The 8,737-nt window shown below is 38.3% G+C and overlaps 1 pseudogene; it reads right to left on the bottom strand.

Moving 5' to 3' along the window:
- The window catches only part of LOC103582619, a 13,952-nt pseudogene extending 6,059 nt beyond the window's left edge, over positions 1-7,893 (bottom strand).
- Between the last annotated feature and the right edge of the window lie 844 nt (positions 7,894-8,737).

Raw genomic sequence — 8,737 nt, forward strand, 5'->3', positions numbered from 1 at the left:
GTGAATCTCTAAATTGTTGAAGTTTGTTCATAACTAGGATAATTAGCACTATGGATTTTTTCCTTAATGCTTGATTTATGTGGAAAGAAACCAAATTTTTTCTACCAAAAGCATCCAGGGTTTTGGGGGGAGCTCTAGGAAGGACAATACTCCTTAAAATCTGACTTCTGATCAATTACATTGCACATTAACTTAATTGTCCAAAACTCTTAAACACCCACACAGCCCCCTCATGGATGGAAGAAATTATTCAGAGAGGTCACCCAGATTTAAACAGCCCTTTCTTCTCTCTCAGGCTTTTTGGCCCATTATTATTTATCAAACATATATTTTATGCTTAGACTTTTGAGCAAATTACTTTCTTGAATATATTTAATATTTAAATATTATTTATTTAATTGAAATATTCAGCTATATTGTAAATATTTCTTGGGCACTTAGAAGAACATGTGTTTTCACATTACAGAGCCTAGACCTCTCCATATGTAAATATTCAGTTTTATTTTTGTCTAATTCATTTTGACAACTTAATTTTCTAAGATTAATAGATGTTGAAATCAGCCTCTAGTCTTGCATTTTATTTATTTCTAATTTTTATAATATAATTGATGTAGGAAAAGATCTAGAAGTCAGACTGCTAGGATGGAAAACCTGATTCTCTGCTTTATATAGCAAGGATCTTGGGCTCTACTTTGCAATTACTGTCTGCCTCAGTAAACTTATCAGTAAAATGCAGATAACAATATCCTCTGTAGATAGTCTCTGTGAAGAGTTAGCATATTATTTATATAAAGTGCTCTCAATTTTACCAGTCTAGTATAGGGCAGAAACTGAGGATTGTTAGTTATTCGTTGGATCCTGTTGTATTTGATGCTTAAATGTTACCTGTAAGAGGGCTTGCTGATTAGCTCAGTTGGTTAGAGCGTGATGCCAATAACACCAAGGCCGAGGGTTTGGATCTCCATACAGGCCAGCCACCAACCACCAAAAAAGTTACCTGTAAGGACTTCAACTTACGAACAGAATATAGCATGTTGAAGAAGGCAAGATATTCTTGTGCATTGACTAGGATGAGAGGAATAAAAAGCCAAAATCATATTTTCAATTAATCAGAGAGCTGCACAAGCAAGGAGGACCAGCCGAACTGAAATCCAGCACAAGGAGAGTCTTTTTAGGTGAAGAGTTGATTTATATATTTATTGCTGTCAAATCCCAGCAGGCTATTTTTGCAGAAACTGAAAAACTATTCCTAAAATATATCTGAAAATGCAGAATGCTCAGAGTGCCAAAAGAAATTTTTTTAAAAAGGATCATGTTGGAGGATTACAGCTCCTGATTTTAAAGCTTACTGAAAAATTTCATTAACCAAAAAGGTGTAGTACTTGGTGATAGGATAAACATACAGACCAGTGAAACACAAATTGAGAGTCCAGAAATTAACACTGATATTCATAGTCAATTAATCTCACAAAACGTACCAAGGCAATTCAATACGAAATGATTATTTTTCTCAAGAAATTATGCTGGGAAAATTGGATATTCATCTGCATAAAGATGAATGTAGACCCTTATTTCTATAGCACACACAAAAATTAACTCAAAATTGATCAAAGACATAAATGTAAGAAATAAAACGATAAAACTCTTCAAAGAACACATAGGAGAAAACTTTTGTAACTTGGGTTAAGCAGACCTCTTAGATACAACACCAAAAATATGATGCATAAAATTTAAAAATTAATAAATTGAATTGCATCCAATGTAAAACTTTTCCTCTAATTGCAAGACTGTAGCAGTAATTAAATCAATGTCATCCTGCTGTTTGCTTATACAAATAGATCAATGGATACAACAGAGTGTCCAGTGATAGACCCACACATGTACGGTTGGTTCATTGTCAACAAAAAGCACCAAAGCCTTTCAATTGTAATTAAGATTTTCTTCAATAAATGACAATTGAAAACTGAATAATGGTATGGAAAAAAGGAACTGCAGCACTTACTGCCCACCATACAAAAGAAAATTAATCTAAGGTGATTATAAACCTAAACATAAAAGATAAAACATGTTTCTAGAAAAAAATTATATAACATTTTTGTTATGTTTAGATAGGCAAAGATTTCTTGGCTAGGACACACACACAGATGCAAATGCTAACCATAAAAGAAAAAAGATTACACCTTGTGAAAAGACATTATGAAGAAAACAAAAATATTTTCCATAGACTTGAAGGAAAAATAAATAAATATGTGTGTGTGTGTGTGAGAGAGAGAGAGAGATAAACATGACAAAAGACTGGTTTTTATATGTGCATTACACTCTTTTAACTTAATATTAAGAAAATGATCATCTCAATTTAAGGAAAGTGGACTATAGATTTAAACAGCCCCCAAATAAAATTAGATATAATAAATTCATAAGGTGCTTAACATCATTCCTCTTAAAGGAAATGTACATTAAAACTACAGTGAAATTCCACTCAAGCCAACTAGAATGTAAAATTAAAAGCACTGACCACTCTAGATTTTACCAATCGTATGAAGCAACTGAGACTCTCACACGTGTCTGCTATGAGTACAAAATAATACAGCCATTTTGGTGAACTGTTTGACAGTTTCTTATAAACACACTTTGATTCAATTTATAAAAAATCCTAAAACAGATGACTAAGACAGAAAGCACATAAGTGTTTGTCTGAAATCTGACTACAAAAGAGCACAAAATAACCTTGGAGGTGATAGATTTGTTCGATATGTTGATCATAGTTATTTTTTCAAGGGTGTATATCACTGTTAAAACTCATCAAACCATACATTTATAATGGGTGTATTTTCAGCTTGAAACAATAAAACTTCTTAAAGAAAACATAGGAGAAACACTTCAGGAAGTAGGACTGGGCACAGACTTCGTGAATACGACCCCTAGAGCATGGACAAGCAAAGGAAAAATAAGTAAATGGGATTATATCAAACCAAAAAGCTTCTGCACAGCAAAAGAAACAATTAACAGAGTTAAATGACCACCAACAGAGTGGGAGAAAATATTTGCAAAGCATACATCTGAAAAAGGATTAACATGCAGAATATACAAGGAACTGAAACAACTTTACAACAAAACAACAAGTAACCCAATTAAAAAATGGGCAAAACAGCTAAATAGGCATTTCTCTAAGGAAGATATACCGATGGCTAACAGACACATCAAAAAATGCTCAACATCACTCAACATTTGAGAAATGCAAATCAAAACCACACTGAGATACCATCTCACCCCAGTTAGGATGGCTAATATCCAAAAGACTGTGATGATAAATGCTGACGAGGTTGCGTAGAAAAAGGAACTTCCACAAATTGTTGGTGGGACTGCAAAATGGTGCAGCCTCTATGGAAAATGGTATGGAGGCTCTTCAAATAATTGCAGATAGATCTACCATATGACCCAGCTATCCCACTGCTGGGAATATACCCATAGGAACGGAAATCATCAAGTCGAAGGTATACCTGTTCCCCAATGTTCATCGCAGCACTCTTTACAATAGCCAAGATTTGGAACCAGCCCAAATGTCCATCATCAGATGAGTGGATTCGGAAAATGTAGTGGACCTAGAGAGAATTATATTAAGTGAAACGAGTCAGGCACAGAAAGAGAAATATCACATGTTCTCACTTATTTCTGGGAGCTAAAAAGGCACAGAAAGAGAAATATCACATGTTCTCACTTATTTCTGGGAGCTAAAAAGGCACAGAAAGAGAAATATCACATGTTCTCACTTATTTCTGGGAGCTAAAAATAAATAAATAAATACACAAATAAACTGGGGGAGGGGAGGAGAAGAAGACACAACAATTACAATTCTTTGAAGTTTATATGACAAGTGAACAGATACAAGGTTGTTGGAAGGGAGGGGGAGCGGTAGGAGGGAGGGAGGTTTCAGTAATGGGCCACAATAACAACCACATTGTATATTGACAAAATAAAATGAAATTTTTAAAAAACTTAGATAAAGTTAGAAATATACTTAGAAAAGTATAACATATCAAAATAAACTCAAGGTGCAAAAAGCATAAATTGTCCTGTAAATAATAAAGTATAATTTTTTAAAACTTAAAAAAAATTTTAAAAATAAAAATAAAAAATACAATGGGTGCATTTTAGTAAAGGTTGAGCAACCCTGATCTGAAAATCCAAAATTCAAATATTGCGAAATGCGAAATATTTTGAGCAACTGCGTGATGCCAGAAGTGGAAAATTCCACACCTGCACCTGACATTGTTTTTTCACTGTATTAATATGCCATTTTTTTTATTTCAAAAGTTTTTGTTTTGCCTTAGTTTTTTTTAATTTATTGTAGTAATATAAATATAACATAAGAGTTGCCATTTTAAGCATTTTTAAACATAAAATTGCGTGGAACTAATTACATTCACAACGCTGGGCAACCACTCTATTTCCAAAAGTTTTTCATCATCCTAAACATAAACTTTGTACCCATGAAGCAATACTTCTCATTATTACTTTTCCCCCAATTCTAGAAACCTCTAATCTACTTCCGTCTCTGAACAATTATCTTTTTATTTCATTTTTTCTTAATTGACCCATGATAATTGTATATATTTATGGTGATCAATACGATACTTGGGTACATTTACACTGTGATCATAACAGAGTGCTTATCCATCAATTCAAACATTTGTCACCTCTTTGTGTTGGGAACATTCAACATCCTCTCAACCAGCTACTGGAACTAATTTGTTGTTGCAGTTTGTCACAATTTTTACTGTTAAGCACTTATGTATGAATGAGTGTGATAAAATGATGGCTTATTGGTAGCATATAAATTCAGAGTCAGGAACGATGGTAAAACCAAACAACTGCAGATTGCCCACATGGGTGGCTGAGTTAGTGACACCTTGCTTTATGATGGTTCAATGTACATAAACTTTGTTTCATGCACAAAATTATTAAAAATATTGTATAAAATTACCTTTAGGCTATATGTAAAAGGTGTATGTAAAACATAAGTAAATCACAAGCTCCAGATGTTTTGTTTGTTACTTTACCTGTGTTTTTCACCAACCAGCTATAAATAGGGGTTCCCACAACCCCTCCTTGAGTACCATTAATTTGCTAGAGCAGCTCACAGAACTCAGGGAAACACTTACTTACATTTATTGGCTTATTATAAAGAATATGACAAAGGATACAGATGAAGCGATGCATAGGTGAGGTTTGCAGGAAAGAGTGCAGAGCATTCATGCCCTCTCTGGTCACGGCACCATCCAGGAACCTCCATGTATTCAGCTACTGGGGAATCCTCTGACCTCAGTCCTTCTCGGTTTTTATCAAAGCTTTGCTATGTAAGCATTATTGGCCATTGGGGATCAACTCGATCTTCAGCCCCTCTCAACTCCCAGGAGATTGGGGTATAGGGAGGTGAGGTTAAAAGTCCCAATCCTCTAACCCTGTCTTGCACTTTCTGGTGGCCAGCCCCAATCCTGAAGCTACCTAGGGGCTGCCAGCCACCAGTCAACTCATTAGCATACAAAAAGGCACATCGCTTTGGAGATTCCAAGGATTTTAGGGGTTGTATGCCAGGAAACTCAGTCCCCAAATATATATTTCACAATATCACAATCTACTCCTGATCTTCAAACATGGTTTCCTTACATCAAAAGTATACTCAACTTAAAAGATACTGCCATGTCACTAGAATCCCATTCAAGCATTAATAATTAGTCCAGTTCATATAATGTACAAATATGTCTCCCTGAGTAAGGCCACACACGTTTTCAGGCTTTCATTCAGTCAGGTTCCAAAAGCAGAAGTGGTCTCAGCAAACACACAGCTTTGCCTTTTCCAGCATCTGGTATAATTGAGCTGCACCCTTTCAGGAGTTTGTTGTATATGAGATGATGTCATCTCTTGCTCTGAGCCTCTTTCAAAGTGTTAATGTAATATTGGATTTCCCTCCATTTGTAATCCATTTATTTATTTCTTGGTCTCAGCTACTATGCTTTTTTTCTCTTTAATGCTCAAACTTTTCCAACTTTAGAAGGAACATTGGGTTTATCCACTGTGCTCATCTAGATGATTTCAGGCAGCAAGACTAGTCTAGCAAGTACCTCTCCCTCATTCTATTTCCATTCAGACAAGGTAAGGTTACAAAGGTGTCAGGCTGGTTGGTTATTTTTACCACCAGGCAATACAGCTGAGTTCACTGTTAACCCCAATATTGCCAGATGGGGTGATCACACAACCACCCTCATCAGGTCCTTAGGAATTGTACCACAAGTTTTCTTAGGAATCATCTCTACTTCCGATACTTGTGAGCTGTGACCACTGCCATCAGGAAAAGAAAAAAAAAAATAAGGTAATATAGGAAAGAAAGAAAAAAAATATGCTCTTTATACCAGTGTCCTCTTCCCTTGGGAAGAACTGCCTAGTCACACTGGCATTCTTCCCCACCCTCTGCTCCCCAGATCCACCAGAAAAAGAGGGAAATCCATTAGGAACGCTCCTTTAGTTCCACTCATGCTGGGTGTGAGCACACACTCACGAAGGTGTGTAAGCCAGCCCTTTATGCACTTACGTCCCCCTGTTTTAGACAACCAATGTTTTAATTACCCATTCCACTTCTCCATTAAACTATTACTCTTAGGAGGATATCTTTCTGCCCCATTGTTGAACATTATGGGCTATGCAGTACGTCCCTTGCTCTGCAGAAATGATGGCCGGCTTTCCAAACCCATGCAGTATATTCTATTCTGCTTTTTTCTATAGCACTCTTAGCATTTATTTGCCTCTTCCGTTGAATAAGCAAAGCCAAGCCCAGAAACAGAGTCTTTCTATCAAGGAATAGAGTCTCTGTCTCTTCCACTGACAAATGAAGCAGTTTTACCAGCATTCTGTGCCTCAGAGGGTACAAGAAAAATTATATCTAGATTCAGACCATCTGTGCATTGCTGCTGTATCCCTACATTCACTCATTTTATGGGACCTGGTGACCACCTTAAGTGAACACACTAGGATATGTGTTTGTCAGTTTCACTCAGCTTTTGAACTTGGAAGGAGCTTCTTCTCTGATGAGCATTGATGTGTCTTTCTTTAATGTACCCCTCAAATTTCCTCAGGGCCATGCCCCACATGGGTATCCCGTTAATAGGTCAGTTTCCATTACCCTTTGAGTATGGCCATTGATCATTCCCCATGAATCAGAAAAATCCCAAACACAGAGGCTGTTACTACTCGTCAATTTTTCCGTTATTGCCAGCAGAACAGTATGCAACGTTCTATGAGGAAAGTGCAGTTGCTTTTGTCAGGCCCTCTTGCCTTGTATGTGGCTGGGTATGATTTAGCACACCCCTTGTAAACAAGTTACATAAGAGTATATTTAGTGCACATGTGTGCCCAGGTACCCCTTGGCTCGTTGCCGCTACTGCGTCCTCTTCGGTATGGAAGGCAGCGGCTCTGAACTGCTGGTCAGTGGAGATCACACGTAAGAATAAATTATGTCCGCTTTGCCGGTGGCTACTAAGTTTTTTCTTTTGGTCACCTGACTCAGGACCTGCACAGGACGGTCTGTGATCCAGCCCGACAATTGGTGTAGTCAGCAGGATTCTGAGCACATAAGGGAGCCACGGGCCCTTGGGAGAGGGAGGAGATGTGGCTGCCCTCAAGCATGTCATACCGGGTAGCGGCGTTCCTGTGGACTTGGGCTCCACTGGAAATATGGGACCACGTGGATGGGTCCCCCAAGAGCATAGAGGAAACTCTCCATGGTGAAAGATGAGGAGTCCCAGAGAATAGCTGGCTGCAGGGGCTGGTTGTGGTTTGCTGTACTGCGAGCCGGTATGGAGCAGGCACTCCATGAGGCAGCATGGCAAAAGCAGACATGCTGGAGAATGAAGTACAGTGACAGGTCATCCCCATTCCTGAAGCTAGGACAGTGACAACCCTGAGGGTGAGTTGGGAGAACCTGTGTGTTTCCTTGCAGGACCTGTTTTGCATCAGAGACAGGCAACCCCCTAGCTGCTTGACTCCTAGACTTGTGGGACCTAGGGCTGGATGGCAAATGTATAGTGTGTGCATTAGTGGATACTGGCACAGAACGTAGCTTGGTATATGGCAACCCTGATGTTTCCAGGGCCCACAGTGAATGTTGATGGTTATGGAGGACAGACCATTAAATTCAAAGCTGAGTCTTTGCCACAGAGCATTGGGTGATTGCCCCCTCGTGTATAAACTGTATATGTATCTCCTGTATCCAAATACATTTTGGGCATAGATGTGCTTTATGGGTTACACTTGCAAACAATGGTTGGAGAATTCCAGCTGTGGATATGGACAGTAAGGCCTGTGCTGCAGGGACATGTCAAGCATGATCCACAGGTTTTGCCCACACCAAGGCATGTGGTTCATGTGAAGCAGTACCACCTGCTGGGAGGACATGCAGAGGTAGGTGCCACTGTCTTGGAGATGGAAAAGGTTGGCATCATTTGTCCTGCACCTAGTCCTTTTAACACCCATGTATAGCCATTGAAAAAAACCTGCTGGGACAGGATGACTCTGGACTACGGAGAACTGAACAAAGTAGTGCCTCCTTTGCACGTGACTGTGCTTTCAGTTCACAACTTGATGGATCAACTGACGACTCAGCTAGGAACTTATTACATACTAGACCTTGCAAATGCTTTTTACTTTATCCCAATCTCAGCTGATAGCCAAGATCAATTTGCCT

Source organism: Galeopterus variegatus, unplaced genomic scaffold (assembly GCF_000696425.1).
Source record: "Galeopterus variegatus unplaced genomic scaffold, G_variegatus-3.0.2 Scaffold17024, whole genome shotgun sequence".
Classification (NCBI taxonomy): Eukaryota; Metazoa; Chordata; class Mammalia; order Dermoptera; family Cynocephalidae; genus Galeopterus; species Galeopterus variegatus.